Below are 19,982 nucleotides of genomic sequence, written 5' to 3' on the forward strand. Positions count from 1 at the left end.
AATTCCCCACCAGACCAACACTGCCCAAAATGGGGCGGTTAGAATGGAGTTTGCTTGAGAAAAGAACGGATTTCAGTTGTTTGCACTTCCTGATTCACTCATGTGTTTACATATTAGGATTAACAAATGAGAATAATTACAATGTTTAATCATTTACAGGGAAGCCTGAAAACTGGGTTATGCTGGAGTCATTTTTATGCTGTGAGGTTGCTAAACTCATTCATAAAGTTGTTTTCTGGCACATTTTGGCTAAAGCTCTCAGAATCAACAGTAGGAACTAGGGCGCTGCTTGGGAGTGTGTGTTTAAAGCATACAAATCACAAGTATAGTGGGATGGGATACGTGGCTGTGGTAGGTCGTATTTGGAATCTATAGTTTGAAAGGAAGCTTCAGGAGATGAAGAAGTCAAGTTTTAGCAGCTCATTAATCCCCCAGACCCACCAAAACTGGTATGTGAGCTCACTAAACACCAAGCTCGTAAGGGAGGTCTTGCCAGAGGGGGAGTCTTGTCCCCAGCCCCCCAGCTCTGAGCAGCTGAGGGAGGGAGAGGAGGGTGACTTGTACAGTGCCTCAAGGAGAGTCTCCCACCCTGGCTGCACCCAGCTTGCCTTTTGGGAATTTTCTAGATACTTGCAAGCAAACTGAGGTGGACTAGTGTAACAAACTTTTAAAATCTATAGTTTTTTGTAATATTAAATAACAGCAGTACATTTGATTTGTGGGAGACGGTTCATATACAAAGGGTACCAAAAAAAGGTATACACATTTTAAGAAAGGAAAAAAACTGTATTAAAATTGTAGTACTCACTATATTCATGTACCAATAACAAAAGATGGATACAAGTCACATTTGACTTCTGCAATTACAAGAGGTGCTCAAAGTGGTTACCATGAGCATAATTTTAATACAGTTTTTTTCTTTCTTAAAATGTATATACATTTTTTGGCACCATCTGTATTTTTTTGTTTGTTTGTTTTATTCCAAAAACAAAACCCACTATTGTAAGGTTGGAAAGTACAGAAAGGTATAAAGAAAAAAAGAAAAACTCACTCAGAACTCTACTACGTACCCATCAGTTAACATTTTGGTATATTACTTTCCAGTCTTTTAACATTTGCATTTTTAACAGAGTCAAGAGATTTTACGCTTTAAAATGTGATTATCCTGTAGGGCATTATCTAAGAGCTAAGGGCTTGTGAAATTCAAATCGGACCAACCACTAGCCCAACACCTGACAGCAGAGCAGGTGTAAAGTGTTAAACCAACTTCAAAGAGTTTCCTAAGAACCTCTGGAAATGGATATGATGACATCTACAAGAAATCACTTTAACAAATGCTTCTCTTCCATGCTTCTAGGTTACTTCTTTGCAGTGGTGTTAATTAAACAGCTTGCTAATAGAAAGGAGGGGAAAAAAGGAAATGACAACCTCCACTCACTCCTGTTCTTAATCATGAAATACTCCATAGTATTTTCATAACAACACTTTCACATCCACATTATTTGGAGTAAGCAAGGCTGGTCCACACCAATTTCCAAACAAGTCTGGAAACCGAGGCAAATAGAGGGCAAGTGATTCATCCAAGGTCATACAGGCGGTTGGTGGCAAAGCCAGGACTAGAAGTCAGGCTTCTTGCCCCCTCCACCCCTTCCAGTAGGGCCCCCTGAGCAGGAGAAGGGGCCAGACCAAAGCTTCTCATGCCATCTGAACCCTCTCTGAGACAGCATGATACTAGTAATTTCAGCCATTGCACTAGGTTGGCGGGCAAAAACAAAGATTCAGTCTCCCTTTCTGTGCATCCACGTATTTCTCAAATGTTTTGTCAGCTAGTCACAAGCAGGAGTACTAACTCCTGAGCTCCTAGTATATATCAGGAGCTCTACCAAAATGCTATCACATGTAATCCACAAGGAGCATGGGACCTGTTTTATAATTATTTAAAAAAAAAAAAAAAAAAAGGGACTCAGCAACTTGGCCAAGGTCCTACAGTAAATGCCAAAATCAGGATTCTAACTCAGCTCTGCCCAACTCAGAAACCTTTTTCCTCTACATTTTGCCACACTCTTGATGTGCAGAGGCCTTTGGCTGCTCAAGGCTGAGTGAGATAGAGCTTGTCCCCACGGGAGACAGAAACCCCATGACAGGACAGACTCCCTGCCCCACGGGCCTCTCAGGACATACCAGGGAGGCCAGCACCCAGGACAGCCCCCTCTCATGTGTCACCTCGTTTCCTCACTGCATTCTGAGGACTAAAGAACTTCACTCGCAAGGATAGCCTGCTGGATAAGGAGACAGAGCCCTCTCCACCCAGCTCAGCCCAAACGGGCCACAGTCCACAGCATGAAGATACCCAAGCCCTGAAGATACAGTTGTCCCTAAATGTGGAGAAAATGTGAAGCGTGTAGTGTGAGACACCAAAACAAGGAAACATCTCACTACAAAATTGAGCTTGATGGACTGAGATGTCATATGTCTTGGAATTCCACAGCAATTTTTACTGAGTAATAAAAATGCCCCTCCCCAAAGAGAGCACGCAAAGAAGCCCCAAAACTGGGGCCCTGGCAGGAGCTCTGATATAGCAGAGCAGGCAACCCGTCTCCTAGGAAAAGCTCTACAAAGTACATTGGGGTGAAAGCTCCTACATGACAGTCCCTCGGCGTTGGCTGACTTTCCTTGGAGTCACCATGGCAGTGGGGGTTGGGGGCGGGCCCCTGAGCACATGTGTCCTTCAGGTGACTTTGGGCATATAACATCAACACAGGAGAGAAAGCAACCGCACAAAGGTGGGCAAGGCAATTTGGCTGAATTTCACTGAGACAGATGAACTTTTTCACCAAACCTATTCCATTCCCGTACCTGAACTTGCTGGATTTTGAGATGTCGAAAAGAACGGCTTTTGAAGATTCACTGAGCAGTACCTTGGTAACCTTTCCTTAATTCATTCCTTGAACTTCTATATACCAAGTCAGTGATACTTTATGGAGATACAAATTAAAGGCTATAGTCCTCAACCTCAAAAAGCTCAAAGTCCAGTCAAGACCAACAAGTATTTATGCCATTAAGTAACTGCTCTGATGGCTGTATTTACATAAAGCTCAGTGGAAACTCATTGAGCAACTAAATCAGCAGAGGAAATCAGGGAGGGTTTCAAAGAAGAGGTGGCGTGTACACTAAGGAGAGCTGCCAGATGTGTTATGGGAGACCGGGTTCTTGGTATCGTCACAGGAAAGAATTCAAGGACATACCAAATAAGTCATGCAAACAAAGCCAAGCAAGCAGTGGATTTATTAAAGGAAAAGAAATAGTACACTCTCAAAATGGCATGAGAGTGGGCAGGCCCAGAAGAAGAGCAACTGCACTGAAGAACGAAGAGACTTTAGGATTTTATTAGAATGAGGGCACGAAATATTCAAGTGTTAGGGGAGGCATCACAGGCATTCTCAGGGAGGGTCCTCGCTGACCACTCCTTCCTGATGAGAGGAAGGATTCCCTTGTCCTTACTTGGCCCTTGCTGGAACTGTCATGGAGACCCTTGGCGGGGGGAGGGAGAGGAGGGGAGTGGGGAGAGAGAATTTTTCCCTGCAATGCTAATAGTATCATAATCCATTACAATTAGCTATAGCTGCACGTTTTCTTAAGAATGACCTCATGTCCTCTTTCCTTTGTCTCCCCTCACATCCTCCTTCCTTTCTTCCCTGCTCTCACCCCACAGCCCTGTTCTTTCTGCCTACAGTAATAGATGGACCATTAGCAGGGAAGACATCCAGGGAAGAAAGAAAAACAAGTGCATCGGAGCAGAGTGCAGGGAACCTCAGAAAGGCCAGCTTATCCCCCTGGCGGACGGCAAGCCACTGCACAAAAGCTGGCAGGCTGACAGAGGTGGCCTCAGGATGGGCTTTCTGGCTACTGACCATTTTGCTGTGGCTCACTCGGGGCTGTGTGTAGACGCTGGATCTACCATGAGCTCCTTGGCAGTTTTGACCCAAGAGAGCTTTGCTGAACACCGAAGCGGACTGGTTCCACAACAAATCAAAGTTGCCACTTTAAATTCAGAAGAAGAGAGTAACTCTCCAACCTGCTCCCTGAGAAATGCTTTCCCCCAACTCCCTGAGAAAGTAGCTTGCTTGGAAATTGCCCAGGAACCTGCCAGCACCTGGAGTAACAAGATCCGACCCATCAAGTCTTCCGTCATCACTCAGGTGTTCCATGTACCCCTGGAGGAAAAAAAATATAAGGACAGGAACCAGTTTGGAGAAGGTAAACAAGCAGCAATCTGCCTGGAGATCATGCAGAAGACGGTACTCACCTGGAGCCGTCTCTCACCAAAGACCAGGGCCTCTCCCTCATGGTCTCTGGGAAGCTGGATGCTATCATGAAAATCCAGAATGGTGGTGTTGCTAGACTGCAGACGCAGGCCTCAGCAACTGCTGCCATTCCCAAAGAGCACCATTGCTTTGTTATTGGCACAAATGGAGAGAAACTGCAAGACTTGGAGCTAAGACCTGCAACCCAAATCTAGATCCCATGCCCAGATGGCAAGAGCAACCACAGCCAGAGATGGTGCAGAGAGGTCCTGTTCATCTTCACCACACAGGACTGCTAGGGAGAGGCTGGAAGTGGAAAAGGCGTTCTACCCCTTCACTGGCGGCCCTCATAATCGACTGGTCAGTGAGATCATGCAGGAGACAGGCACACATATCCACATCCCCCCACCCAACATCAACAGGAGGGAAATCGTCTTCACAGGAGAAAAGGAACCATTGGTTCAGGCTGTGGCTCAAGTCAAGAAGATTTATGAAGAGAAGAAAAAGAAGACCACAACCATCGCAGTGGAGGTGAAGAAATCCCAGCACAAATATGTCACCAGACCCAAGGGCAATTCCTTGCAAGAGATCCTGGAAAGAACTGGTGTGTCTGTGGATTTCCTGCCCTCAGACAGCATTTCCCTGATTGATACTTCAAGGTGAGCCTGAAAAGCTAGGGCAGTTGCTGACTGAAGTCTAGGCCAAGACCATCAGCTTCACAGTCTCCTCTGTTTCCGCTCCTTCCTGGCTTCACCGTTTCATCGTTGGCAAGGAAGGGCAGAACCTGGCCAAAATCACTCAGCAGATGCCAAAGGTTCATATCGAGTTCCAAGAGGGTGAGGACAAAATCAGCCGGGAAGACCTCACAGAGGACGTAAATGTGGCCCAGGAACGGATCGAAGCCATGGTGAAAAGATGAGTCACCGGATGAACTATGTGGCGGTCAACACTGACCACAAGTTCCACAGGCATCTCATTGGGAAGAGCGGAGCCAACATCAACAGAATCAAAGAGCAGGACAAGGCATCTGTGCGCATCCCTCCTGACAGCGAGAAGAGCAATCTGATCTGCATCGAGGGGGCACACAGGGTGTACAGCAGGCCAAGGGGTTGCTGCTGGAGCTTTCCTCTCACATGGAAAACAAGCACACCAGGGACCTCATTGTGGAGCAGAAGTTCCACTGCACAATCATCAGGCAGAAGGACAAGCACATTCGTGAGATTCGCAACAAGTTCCCAGAAATTATCATCAGCTTCCTAGACCCAGCACACACAAAAAGATATTGTCCAACTCAGAGAGCCCAAGAATGAGGCGGGAAAATGCACAAAAATCATGCAAAAGATGATGGCAGATTTGGTGGAAAATAGCTATTCAATCACTGTTCCAATCTTCAAACAGTTGCACAAGAACATCATTGGTAAAAGATCCATGAAGAAAGCAACACCAAGATTGACCTTCCAGCAGAGAACAGCAATTCAGAGACCATTGTCATCACAGGCAAGCAGGCCAACTGCAAGGCCACCCAGAGTCATATCCTGTCTATCCAGAAAGACCTAGCCAACATAGCGAGGTGGAGATCTCGATCCCTGCCAAGCTGCACAACTCCTTTACTGGCGCAAAGGGTCACCTGATCCCCCATCATGGAGGATTGTAGTGGGGTCCACAGTCACTTCCCTGAGGAAGGTTCGGGGAGCAACACAGTTGTCATCAGGGGCCTTCCTCAGATGTGGAGAAGCCAAGAAACAGCTCCTGCACCTGACAGAGGAGAAGCAAACGAAGAGTTTCACCACTGACATCCACGCCAAGCCAGAGTACCACAAGTTCCTCATTGGCAAAATCCGCAATGTGTGTGACACCACTGGAGCCCGCATCATATTCCCAACGGCTGAGGATACGGATCAGGACCTGATCACCATCACGGGGGAAAAGGACGCTGTTCAGGGAGGCCCAGAGCAAGCTGGAAGTCCTCATCCAGAACCTGGATAATGTGGTGGAAGACCACGTGCTGGCAGACCTGAAGCACAGCCATCGTTTTGTAATCCAAAGAGGTCAAGTCTTATAGGAAATTGCTAAAGAGTACGGTGGGATGATGCTTAGCTTCCAGTACGGTGGGGTGATACTTAGCCCAGCACACAGAGTGACAAAATCACCCTCAAGGGTGCCAAGGACTGTGTAGAGGTGGCCCAGAAGCTTATTCAGGAGATCATCGAGGACCTGGAAACCTCATATGCACCATATCCCAGAAAGTCCATCGATCTGTCATGGGCCCCAAAGTTTCCAGCATCCATGAGATTACTCAGGGCTATAATGTGCAAAGTAAATTCCCACACAGTGAGGAGAAACCAGTTTGAAGTGTACAGCAAGCCGTCCAGGAGAACGGCAATAATGCCAGGGAGGGGAGAGACGATGACCCTGGCTCTCTAAGGAGGTATCACATCATCATCATCTCTGGCCGGAAGGAAAAGTGTGAGATCGCCAAGGAAGCCCTCATGGTGCTGTCCTTGTCACCATTAAGGTAGACGTGCCCTTTGACCTTCACTGGTACCTCATCAGGCAGCAGGGAGCAGGATCCATAGGATAATGGACAAGTTGGAAATGAATGTACATGTCCTGGCCCCTGAGCTGCAGTCCAACGTCATCGCCATTGCAGGCCTTGCTGCATATCTGGGCTGGGCCAAGGCCAGACTGCTGGAACATGGGAGGGAGCTGCAGGTGGAGCAGGTGGGCTTTAAGGAGTTTTAAGCTGAGCATCATTGTAGACCCTAAATACCATCCCAAAATTATTGGGAGAAAGGGGGCAGTGATTACCCAAATCCTCTTGGAGCATGACGTGAACATCCAGTTTCTTGATAAGGATGATGGGAACCAGCCCCAGGGTACGAAAAGAACACAGAAGCTGCCCAGGACGCCATATTGAAATCTGTGGGTGAACTGAAACAGGTGGTTTCTAAGGATGTCCCACTACACTGCCACGTTCATGCCCGCATCACTGGCGCCCGTGGCAAAGCCATTCACAAAATCATGGATGAATTCAAGGCAGACATTTGCTTCCTGCAGAGCAGGTCTTTAGACCCCAACTGCGTCACCGACAAGGCTCCCAGAGAACGTAGAAGAAACCATTACTCACACCCTAAACCTGAAGGAGGAATAGCTGATCGACATGGTGGACAGTGACATGTGGCAGTTGTACATGAAGCCACCAGCCCACGAGGAGCCCAAGGCACCGTGCAAGGGCTTTGTGGTGTGGTACGCTTTCCCGGACTGCCAACAGCAGCAAGAAGGCTCCTGATATGAGCAGCTCTGAGGAATTTCCCAGATTTGATGCTCAAGGGAACCCCCCCAAGACTCTACCTTGGGTCCCCAAATGATTAAAAAGCAGAAACCTCTCTAGCCTACTGACCTACACTCAACCACACATGGTTTCTCTCAATCTGAGCCAGGGGCTGGGCCCTCTGTCAATTTTTGACGCTCCCCCCTCCCCAAGGTATCAAGTGAAGTTGGGGTGCTCGGCACTGTATGCGGCCAGTTCCCAGGCTGGGCCAGCACTGGGCACGTGCTCAGGACCTGACACGGCTCCGAGACGGCTCCCCACTGCTATAAGTACTGACTGAGGTAATTGGACATTTCACAATAAGCTTCCTGGCCCGCCCAATGATGTCACAATGTCCCACCGCCACTCTGAGCGCTCCACAGCTGTGGCTGTGTCTACCTCCTATGTCATGACATCAGTAAAGACATTTCTTAACTTTATAAAAGCCAAAATAAAAATGAGAGAGAGAGAGCAAAGTTACAGAGGTATATTTCTGTAATTACAAATAGTCCTATATTCCTAGAGTGGAAAATGACAAGCGAGAAGTGTTGGAACATTAGGCTGGACAAGGTGGCAGAGGCCAGACCTTGTAGGACCTTCAACAACAAAGAAGTTATCATTTTATGCTGTAGGTGATGGAGAACGTCAGATGAATTCCAAAAGGGAGGAAAGAAAAGGCCAACCATCTTTAAAAGTTCACTCTGGCCACAAAGTGAAGGGTGGATTGGAGAGAGCAAAGAGGTCTGTTGAAGCTATGGTACCAGAGTAAGCAAGATACGAGGGATCCTGAAGCAGGTAGGGGTATCAGGAGTGGAGAGCAAGGGCTGACAAGAGATGTTAGCAAGTAGAATCGTCAGGACTTGGAACATCTGCGCACTCTTCAGTGTTCTCTGCTGTTAATGGGCCCGGGCAGGCCTCCCTTTCGCATTTCCAGTGGAAACCCGGATGTTGGAAATTTAATTACGTACAGTAGGGCGATTGTAGCTGGATTTCATAGAGAAGTGAGATTCATTTTGTCAGCTAAACAGAGCAGCAATGGGCTTGGGTTATGAGGCTCCCTGACTGTACCTCCTGGCACAGCTGCCTGAAGCACTGAGACCCTGCAGCTCAAAATGGGGCCCAGAGGCCAAATATAAGGAGAAGAGGTGAGAGTATCCACCACTTTCTGTCTCTGTCTCCCCTGCCCTTTCTGTTCCGGCAGCTGCATTCCAAAGACTAATGAGAACAAGGTGCAACGTGGTTTAACAATTTTGATACATTCCTTAGCAAAACATAATTTCTTTAAAAACACATAGGCTGTATTACAGTGACTCCACCAGGCAAGACACGTGTCAGGGAAAAAGCATGAGAATATTTGGCAGGTATGTATAACGTGTCAATAAATTAAACTAAGTTTATTTTCACAAAACCAAATGGTCAGACTTGCTCGTGGTTTCCTACCAAGGAATAAGAATTACTCCCTAGAGAAAGTAATCAAAGTGCAATTAGACCAGTCCTGGAATTTTTTTTAAACATACTATCGTTTCTTCACACATGATTGCTCCTTCATTTTTAGCAAGGGTCCTTAACTCAAAGAAACAGTAATGGGCTTTGGGTCCTTCTGTGATAACATGCAGTCATAAAATCAGTTTAAAAAAAAAAAGCAATTGGTTTACAGTTAAGACTAACTGTCCTTCACAATGTATCCATTCATTTGTTCATTTAACGAATAATAGCATTGACTGTTGGATTGGTCTATTTCAAATGCTGGCAAACAGAAAATCTATTTTCCTAATAATGGCAATAATTTTTAGCCTCTGGGCAGGAATTTATCACTCTGAGGATATTCCATTAAGGTCTTATTTGAGTAAGAGGTTTTTGAATAAAGGAACTATTGTACTGGGGTGACTCCATATTTTCAAAATGTAACAAATGGTCAGAGAACAGAGGCCCCAACAATGGATGGAGGTAGATATAATTTTAAAACAAATCGGACTAGAGGAGGTCAGAAACATGGTGGTATGAGGGGGTCCTTCTTGACCCCTCCTCTTGAAGTTCCAACAAGTTGAACAGCTATAATTCAACAAAGGATTCCCCACACAACATGCCCGAGAGATCTGTGAATCGAGCCCTCTGAAGGTAGGTGAATTGGGGCAAACAGGGGAGGACGGAAGGGAAAAACACAGAGAAGGGGGCTGTTGGACACAGCCCAGAGATCACTGTGGTCCGAGGAGAGAGAAGAGGAGAGGACTGAGACTTCAGGTGCACTCTCTGTGGCTCCAGCAATCCTGCCTGAGTGATCAGCATATAATACGCCTGAACCAAGAAATCGATAGGCAAAGACCTCGGGGCAAAGATATGAATAGAGAGGTTCTATAACTGTGGTCTAATAGCCCTCACTGCCAGGCAGAAAACAAACCCATGGAGGCTAGCCCTCTACCCCCAACCTCCCAGAGTTCGTGTGCCCTACACCCTCCCAGGGTTAGCAGCAGGTCCCATAAAAAACTGTAGTGGTGTCAGATTAAAGAGCAGAATATCCACAACCCTGAGAACTAGAGAGACCATTCCTGAGTGTCAGACACATACTGAGGCTAATTCCAGTAACACGGGAAGAGATATATGGGCGAGGCAGCTGTGGTCTGGTAGTCACCATTACTCAGAGGAAATCAAAGACACAAAAACACCAGCGGCCTCCTGCAGCCCACCCCACCCCACCCCCCACCTTTTGTGGATGATCCCAGTAGGGGAACCCAGAGATACTGAGGTGCACAGCTCTGTGTCTGGCTGCAGGGGCAGCACTGAGATTTCAGAGGCTCAGAACACACCACATCCTCCTACAGGGATGGTGCCCTGAGACTGTGGTAATCTGGTCACAAAGGATACGCCCACCTCCCCAGGAAATCTTCCACCAGGAGAAGCCAGAACAGAGCAAGAGACAATAAAACACTCCAGAGCTACCTACTGAGAAACAAAAGAAAGACCTCTTCATATCAACCTGGTGCAGAATTCACTCAGGCAAATGCCAAGGAAGAGAAATAATTTATCAATTACCACGAATAAACAAGGTAATAAGACAGCTCAGAAATAAAATTTAAAATCTCCAGAAAATAAACTTAAATATATGGAAGTATGTGACTTAAATGACAGAGAATTCAAGATTGCAGTTCTGCAAAACCTAAACAAGATACAAGAAAATTCAGATAGGCAGTTTAATGAACTCAGAAATAAAATCAATGAACAAAATGAATACTTTACCAAAGAGATTGAAATTAGAAAAAAAATAGAAATTCTGGAGCTAAAGAACTCAATAAAAGAGATAAAGAATGAAATAGCAAACAGGATATAGAGCTGACCAGATGGAGGAAAGACATAGTGATATCAAAGATAGAAATCTGGAAATGACACAGCTGGAAAAGAGACATGAGAGTTAACATAAATGAAAGAACTGTACAAGAACTATCTGACTCCATAAGAAAGAGCAATATAAGAATAATGGGTATATCAAAAGGAGAGGAGAGGGAGAAAGGCACAGAGAGTCTATTTAAACAAAATGTCAATGAGAACTTCCCAAACCTATGAAAAAAACTGGATCCTCGAATCCAAGAAGCAAACAGAACACCTAATTATGTCTATCCTAATAGGCCTTCTCCAAGGCACATTATATTGACGCTGTCAAAAATTAATGACAAAGAAAGAATTCTCAAGGTAGCCAGGGAAAGGAAGGCAGAAATCTACAAAGGAAAGCCCAATAGATTATCATCAGGCTTTTCAGCAGAAACTCTACAAGCCAGGAGGGAGTGGAATCAAATATTCAACCACTGAAAGATAAAAATTACAAGCCAAAAATAATATATCCAGCAAAGTTGTCCTTTAGATATAAAGGAGGAATAAAGACCTTTCCAAATATACAGAAGCTGAGGGAATTTTCCACCACAAGGCCACACTACAGGAATACCGAAGGAGGCTGTTCTACCTGAAACAAAAAGGTAAAATTATGCAAAACTGAGTAAGGTTATTAACAGACAGACAGAAGCAGGAAATGACAACCCCTACATAGAATAGTGCACTATAAACTTAAACACAACATAAAGGGTAAAAGAGATAAAAACAAAAAAAGAAAAAGAGAAGAAGAAAATCTGCTACTGCAACTCAGAAATGAACTCACAGCTTAAATAGGGATCATTTGTGACAAAAACATAAAAAGGGGAGGAGGTAAAGGTCTGAATTTGCAAAGAGCAATGGAGATAAGATGCATGGTGAAGAAAAAGGACTACTGTATATATGAAATTTTCTTTTACAAAAACTTAATGGTAAGTACCAAAAGAAAAAGAAAAAAAAGAAACTCAGAACTGAGATACATAACATAAAGAAAAAAGAGGAAACAAAGAGAAAAATCATAGAATAACACCATACTAAAATAACAGACAGAAACACAAAGGCAAAGAAACAATGGAGACACTGAGTTACCAGAAAACAAAAGATAAAATGGCTACAGGAAATCCTCATATATCAATAATCACCCTAAATGTAAATTGACTGAACTCACCAATAAAAAGGTGCAAAGTAGCAGAGTAGATCAAAAATCAAAACCCAACTATATACTGCCTTCAAAAAATATATCTCACCTGCAAGGACAAATACAAACTCAAAGTTAAAGGGTAGAAAATGATAGTCCAAGCAAATGGCATTCAGAAAAAAGCAGGTGTAGCGATACTTATATCTGATGAAAGAGTCCTCAGGATAAAATAGGTAACAAGAGACAAAGATGGACATTTCATAATGATAAAGGACACAATAAAACAAGAAGACATAACACTTATCAATATATATGCTCCCAATCAGAGAGAACCAAAATATACACAGCAACTACTAACAGAACTAAAGGGAGAAACAAAAACACAATTATAGTGGGGACCTAAATATACCATTGACAGCTATGGATAGATCATGCAAACAGGAAATCAATAAGGAAATATTAGCCTTAAATGACACGTTAGACCAAATGGACATAATTGACTTTTACAGGGCCTTTCATCCTAGAACAGCAGACTATACAGTCTTTCCTAGTGCACATGGAACAATCTCAAGAACAGACCATATGTTGGAACACAAAACTAGCCTACGCAAATTTAAGAAAATTGAAGTCATACCAAGTTTTGAAATTGACCTTAATGCTTTGAAATTGGAGCTCATTTGCAAAAAGAAAGCAAGAAAAACCACAAATACATGGAGATTAAACAACGTGCTACAAACAAATGACTAGGTCAAAGAAGAAATAAAAAGAGAGATTGAAAAATACATAGAAACAAGTGAGAATGAAAATACATCATATCAACATTATTGGGATACTGTAAAAGCAGTTTTAAGAAGGAAATTTATATCATTACAGGTCTATCTCAAGAAACAACAAAAATCCCAAATAAACAACCTAACATTACATCTTAAAGAACTAGAAAAAGAACATATGAAACCCAAAGTCAGCAGAAGGAAGGAAATTATAAAAATTAGAGAATTAAATGAAACAGAAAACAAAAAGACAATAGGAAAAATTAATGCAACAAAGAGCTGGTTCTTTGAAAAGAGTAATAAAATTGGCAAACCGCTTGCTGGACTCAGTAAGGAAAAAAGAGAAAAGGCACAAGTAAACAAAATTGGAAATGAAAGAGAAGTTACAATGGATACTATAGAAATACAATGGATCATACAAGAATACGATGAAGGACTACATGCCACAAAATTCAATTACTTAGAAGAAATAGATAAGTTCTTAGAAATATATAAACTTCCTATACTGAAACACTAAGAAGTGGAAAATCTAAATAGATGATCAACAGTAAGGAAATTGAAACATTCATCAAAAACCTCCCTTAGACAGCAAAAGTCCAGGACCAGATGGCATCACTAGTGAATTCTACCAAACATTCAAAAATGATTTAATACGTGTCCTATTCAAACTCTTCCAAAAAAATTGAAGAAGAGGCAATACTTCCTAACTCATTTTATGTGGCCAACATTACCCTGATACAAAACCTAGTAAGATAACACAGAAAATAGAAAACTACAGACCAATATCTCTGATGAATACACATGCAAAAATCCTAAACAAAATACTAGCAAATTGGAATGCAACCATGCATTAAAAAGATTATTCATCATGACCAAGTGGGGTTCATTCCAGGGGCTCAAGTATGGTTCAACATATGCAAATTGATCAATGTGATATACCACATAAACAAAACAAAAGACAAAAATCACATGATCATATCAATAGATGCAGAAAAAGCATTTAACAAGATACAACATCCATTTATGATTAAAACACTTAATAAAATGGGTATAGAAGGAAAGTATCTCCACATAATAAAGGCCATATATGACAAACCCTCAGCTAATAGCACACTTAATGACAAAAAACTGAAAACTTTTCCTCTAAGATCAGGAACAATACAGTGATGCTCCCTGTCACCACTGCCATTCAACATAGTATTGGAAGTCTAGCCAGAGCAATCAGGCAAGAGAAAAAATAAAAAGCACCCAAAGTGGAACTGAAAAAGTTAAGTTGTCACTTTTGCATATATGATTCTTTATATAGAAAACTCTGAAGACTCCACCAAAAAAACTATTAGAAACAACAAACAAATATAGTAAAGTTGCAGGGTACAAAATCAATGTACAAAAATCCATTGCATTCCTATATACTAACTATGAAATCTCAGAAAAAGAAATGAAAAAAACAATTCCTTTTGCAACTGCAACAAAAAGAATAAAATACCTAGGAATAAACTTAACCAAGGACGTGAAGGACCTATACACTGAAAATTATAAGACATTTTTAAAAGAAATTGAAGAAGACACAAAGAAATGGAAAGACATTCCATGTTCATGGATTAGAAGAATCAACGCAGTTAAAATGGCCATATTACCCAAAGCAATATACAGATTTAACACAATCCCCATCAAAATCCCAATGACATTTTTTAAATAAATAGAACAAAATGTCATCAAACCTGTATGGAATCACAAAAGACGCTGTAGCTGAAGCAATCCTAAGAAAAAAAGAACAAAGTTGGAGGTATCACACTCCCTGACTTCAATTTATACTACAAAGCGACAATAATCAAAACAGCATGGCATTGGCAGAAAAACAGACACACAGACCAATGGAATAGAACTGAGAATTCAGAAATAAACCGACCTATATGTGGGCAGATAATTTTTGACAAAGAATTCAAAAACATACAATGGATAAAAGAAAGCCTCTTCAATAAATGGTGCTGGGAAAATTGGGAAGCCATGTACAAAAGAATGAAATTAGACTGATATCTGTCACCATATGCAAAAATTAACTCAAAATGGATCAAAGACCTAAATAGAAGACCTGAAACAATAAATTGCATAAAAGAAAGCATAGGTACTAAACTTATAGACCTTGCGTTCAGGGAGGATTCTACGCATGTGACCTAAAAGGCAAGGGAAGTAACAACAAAACTAAATGAATGGGACTATGTCAAACTGAAAAGCTTCTACACAGCAAAAGAAACCATTAACAAAATAAAGAGGCAGCCCACCGAATGGGAGAAGATATTTGCGAACAACACTTCTGATAAGGGGCTAATATCCAAAATATATAAATAACTCGTACAACTCAAACACCATCCAATTAAATGCAACAAAAACACAATCCAATTAAAAAATGGGCAGAGGACCTGAACAGACTCTTCTCCCAAGAAGACATACAAATGGCCAACAGATATATCGAAAAATGCTCAACTTCACTACCTATTAGGAAAATGCCAATCAAAACTACAGTGAGCTACCACCTCACACGTTAGAATGGCTATCATCAACAAGACAAGTCATAACAAGTGTTGGAGAGGTTGTGGAGATAAAGGAACCCTCATACACTGCTGGTGGGAATGTAAATTGGTGCAGCCACTATGAAAAATAGTATGGAGCTTCCTCAAAAAATTAAGGATAGAATTACCGTATGACCCAGCAATCCATCTCCTGGATATCTACTAAAAAAAAAAAAAAAAAAAAAAAAAAAAAACCTGAAAACATTTATCCGTAAAGATATATGTCACTGATGAAGCCATGCTCCAGGTTCCAGTCCCTGGACATGGACAAGAAATGTTCAGGAGGAAGGTGGCACCTCCTGGACCAGCACTTAGTGACCAGTTCCAGCCAGTGGACACCAAGGCCCATCATGGTTCCTCCAAAACCCGTCTCCTACTGGACTATGGTAAGGGACAGTGTTCTATGTAATGCATGTCACTGAGGAGTGGGACAGTTAATGTCCCTTCTCAGACTCGTCCTAGTCCTGTAAGTGGTTCTTTATTACCTGATGAGAAGTAGAGAACTTTTTCCTGTGTGTCACTGGCCAATTAGAGAGAGAAATTTTTCATCCTTATCCAGAATATTTGCATTTTCCCATGCATTCTTTATCCAGAATACTTGTATGTCCAAAATGTGGGATATTTTTATCTTAGGGGCAAATTAAAGGAAAGAAACGTGAATGAGTTGAGAAAATGTCAGAAAATGAGAAAAGAAGCACATGGACAGAAACAAAACACGCTAATAGAGAAGTGCATATAATGAAAAAGAGGTCACTTAGAACATAATTCACAGCTAGGTAGAACAAGAGCCATCGTGTTGTCCTTTTTTGTACTTTTAACTTTAAAAATCTCTCTTCAATATTTATAGAAAGTTGGCCATACTTCTGGTGACTACCTCCGTAGAATACTCATCTCTGTTCTAAAACTTATCTGTTTAAAAGTTCATAGACTCAGTATCACTTTAGGTGCGAATGACTCCCCCACACACAATAAACTCAAGAATAAATTATAGTAATTTTTTTAAATTAAAAAAAAACAGGGGGCCAGCCCAGTGGCTCAGGTGGTTGGAGCTCAGTGCTCCTAACGCCAAGGTCGTTGGTGCGATTCCCACATGAGCCAGTGAGCTGCGCCCTCTACAGCTAAGATTGTACACAACAGCTCTCCCTGGAGCTGGGCTGCCGTGAGCAGCTGGAGGTTGGCATAAGCTGCCATGAGCTGCCGTGGGCTACTGTGTGCTGCGGTGGGCTACCATGTGCTGCCATGAGCGGCCGGTGGCCAGTGTGAGTATCTGGCAGTCAGCATGAGTGGCCGGCAGCCATCGTGAGTGGCTGGCAGCCAGTGAGAGCCGCCGTGAGCTGCTGTGAGCAGCCAACCGACAACTGGCGACTGACTGCCTCAGCCAGGGAGGCGGGAGCGCAAGGCCCATAACACCAGCGTGGGCCAGGGAGCTGTGTGCTATACAACTAGACTGAGAAACAATGGCTTAAACTGGAGTTCCGGGGGGAGGGAGAAGAAGGGGGAGGAAGATATATGTACCTCTGTGTTCATTGCAGCAGTATTTACGGTGGCAAAGACATGGAAACAACCAGTGTCCTTAGATAGATGATTAGATCAAGATGTGGTACATACATACAATGAAACATTGCTCAGCCGTAACAAAAGATGAAATACTGCCATTTGCAACAACATGGATGGATCTTGAGAGTATCATGCTAAGCGGAATAAGTCAGACAGAAAAAGTTGAGAACCATATGGCTTCACTCATATGTGGGGTATAAAACTGAAAGCAACAAACACCACAAAGAAACAAAAACAAAAGCAAATAACACTTTAGTGGTTACCAAAGGTAAGGGGAGGCAGTAGTAGAAAAAGGTAAAGGGGATCAAATATATGGTGAAGGAAGAACTGACTCTGGGTGGTGAACACAATGCAATATATAGATGATGTATTATAGCAATGTACACTTGAAACCTATATAATTTTACTAACCAATATCACCACAATAATTGTAATAAAAACAAAAAGCATTTTAATAAAGGGGAAAAAGAACAAATCAGACAAAGGTGGGTGATATCTACCTCAGGAAATGGGATAGAAATTTGACCTATGAAAAGAAATGACACTTTTTTCCTGTGGCTTAACAGAACTGAAATCATCTTTTCCAAAAAGGAATACTCCACCATGTTTATAAAGATTGGAAAGATTTTTACCTGGGAATAGCTGAAGAATTTCAGAAAGAATCAATAGTAGGAAGCAAAGGGAACGAGGCTGCCACACACAGTTGAGCAGGTTGTGTGCTGAGCAAGGGAGAAAGGCTGACACATCTAAAGGGGTACTGTTTACTTCAGAGACATTGCTGATTTGTATATTTATTTTGAAATGTTTTCAGGAGACAGTAGTGAAGAATATTGTTCTAATAAACTCAGCATGACAATTTTCTGACAGATGGAAGTAAAATGCACGGCAGGGGTGCCTGTTTAAAAGGTGCACAAAGGCTTCGTACGGACTAACAGTGGTGCTGATGCAAAAGTTATGACTACTGGGTGAAATATAATTCAAGTGATTCTTTGGAATAAATGCTGCTTTGAATCAACTTTCCAACCCAATGCCTTGCACACAAACACTCCATATGTGTTTAACAAACAAAAAGGCAGCAAGATGATTGTCAAGGACGGTCAGGCAAGGTGATTAACCAGGATGTTACTGAAGACAGTGTTATGATTCTATTGCTGCAGAAGCCAATAATCTCAGCGCAGAGAACAACAGCTGATCGTGAGACCTGAGGAATTTCAGAAAGATTCAGCAGTACATTCAATAGCCAAGGCCTTAACACAGAGGCAGACAAATGTTTTCTCCCTCTCTTGCTCATACCTGGAAAACAGGTACTCCAACATGGTGGAGTTGCAGGATGGCAGCAGTCCTGTCCTTGTCACTGCACAAAGAAGCGCCTCTGACTTTGTATGATTGATAAATCTTTGTGGTAACTAATGAGACTTGAGGGTTTATTTGTTACTGCAGCACTGACTAGTATCACCTAACACACTAAGGCAAAATCCCCCTTTCCATGTGTCCTCCTCAGGTAGCCCACTTGCCCAGACTACCTTGACCACCTGTCGTCAGTAACGCTATTGGTGGTGGTGAGAAGAGTGAAGGAAGAGCAAGGGGTGGGAGCAGTGAAGAAAGAGCCAGGACTCAAGAGTCTCATCTCTTAAACCCTCACAGCTGGACTCTTCTGTGAGGCCTCAGTCGGACACTGTAATGGTTCCCTTTGAGAGTGACCCAACTTGAAACACTGCTCTAAGATTTCTGAAATAATTTGGATAGCATCTGCTTACTACAGGGGGAAATGTCTGGTCCTTATGCTGTATTTCAAAGAGCACAAAATGAGGAGTCAGAAAAAAACAGGCTTTAGTTCGGGTTCTGCAACTTCCTAGCAACAAAGTGACTTTGAAGGCGCCATTTATCTTCTATGAGCATCAGTGTTCTTGTCTTCAAAATGGGGATAATAGTATCTTCTTTTAAAGGTGATTATGAGGATTACATTCCAAAATGCGAGTAAAAACATTTTGAAACACAGTATATAATCATAAAGAAATATTTACCCCCGAAAATGCATCCATTCAAACATCTCCACATATCTGAGCTCATTAGTCACCCAAATGCCCAAATGTCCTTCTAAATTCTAAGGAGAGCAAAAATGTTTTCTAACTAGACATTTAGGAATGTTTTATTGCACATATATATGTTACACTATATGAACAAGGCTAATAAAATGTTAGCTTTTATCTGTCTAGCACTCTATAGTTTATTAATTCTTTCATATATATTAAATCATGGCAGAGCTGTACATTTTATGTGCTGAATGTGTATTTTATAAAGCCCTGGGGCCCCTGGATAATCAGTGTGTATACTACATGCGTGCCCACTGTATGTAACTAGGAGTATAATGCTATTATTTATTACACGATATATATCGCTGCATCTTTACTTTCATAACATATTAATGGGCATATTTATGATTTATATGCTGCTGAGCACTTTTTCAGGAATAAAATTAAAACTAGACTGCTACAGGGAAATAGGGTTCACTTTATGATGACTCACTTTACACTGCTTTGCAGATCATATAGCTACTCAAACCAGGATCCCACCCGAACCTAGTTTGTGAAAATAATTATTAATCAGGGGAAAGTATAAAAACCTTGGGAAATTTTCTCTGTTTTGAACTTGCCTCTATAGAACTTAGAAGTTTTTTATTTTTAAAAGGAAATAAGACTGTTTAACTTAAAGTACACAAAAAGCAGTTATAGAATGAAGTTATATTGATTATAATAAGGCATGAATAATCTCTCTCCCCCATCATCTATCATTACTTTCATGGAAAATGGCAAATATCCCACCTCCTTTTAATGGAATCATCTGAGAACGGCTTTGAGACTAGAAAGTTAATAAAACAAATAAAATGATGCCAAAACATAACATTCTATGCCTCTTTCTTTCCCTACTCCAATGCTTTTTAAGTGAAACTGGAGCAGACTCCTCATCCAATACCAA

At 42.1% G+C, this 19,982-nt stretch overlaps 1 pseudogene; it reads left to right on the plus strand.

The window, feature by feature from the left end:
- Positions 1-3,959: 3,959 nt before the first annotated feature.
- LOC109451151 (vigilin pseudogene) lies at positions 3,960-7,672 on the plus strand (annotated as a pseudogene).
- Positions 7,673-19,982: the final 12,310 nt, after the last annotated feature.

The sequence above is a fragment of the Rhinolophus sinicus genome, chromosome 16 (genome assembly GCF_057876585.1).
Source record: "Rhinolophus sinicus isolate RSI-liver-muscle chromosome 16, RSI-T2T, whole genome shotgun sequence".
NCBI classification, from domain to species: Eukaryota; Metazoa; Chordata; class Mammalia; order Chiroptera; family Rhinolophidae; genus Rhinolophus; species Rhinolophus sinicus.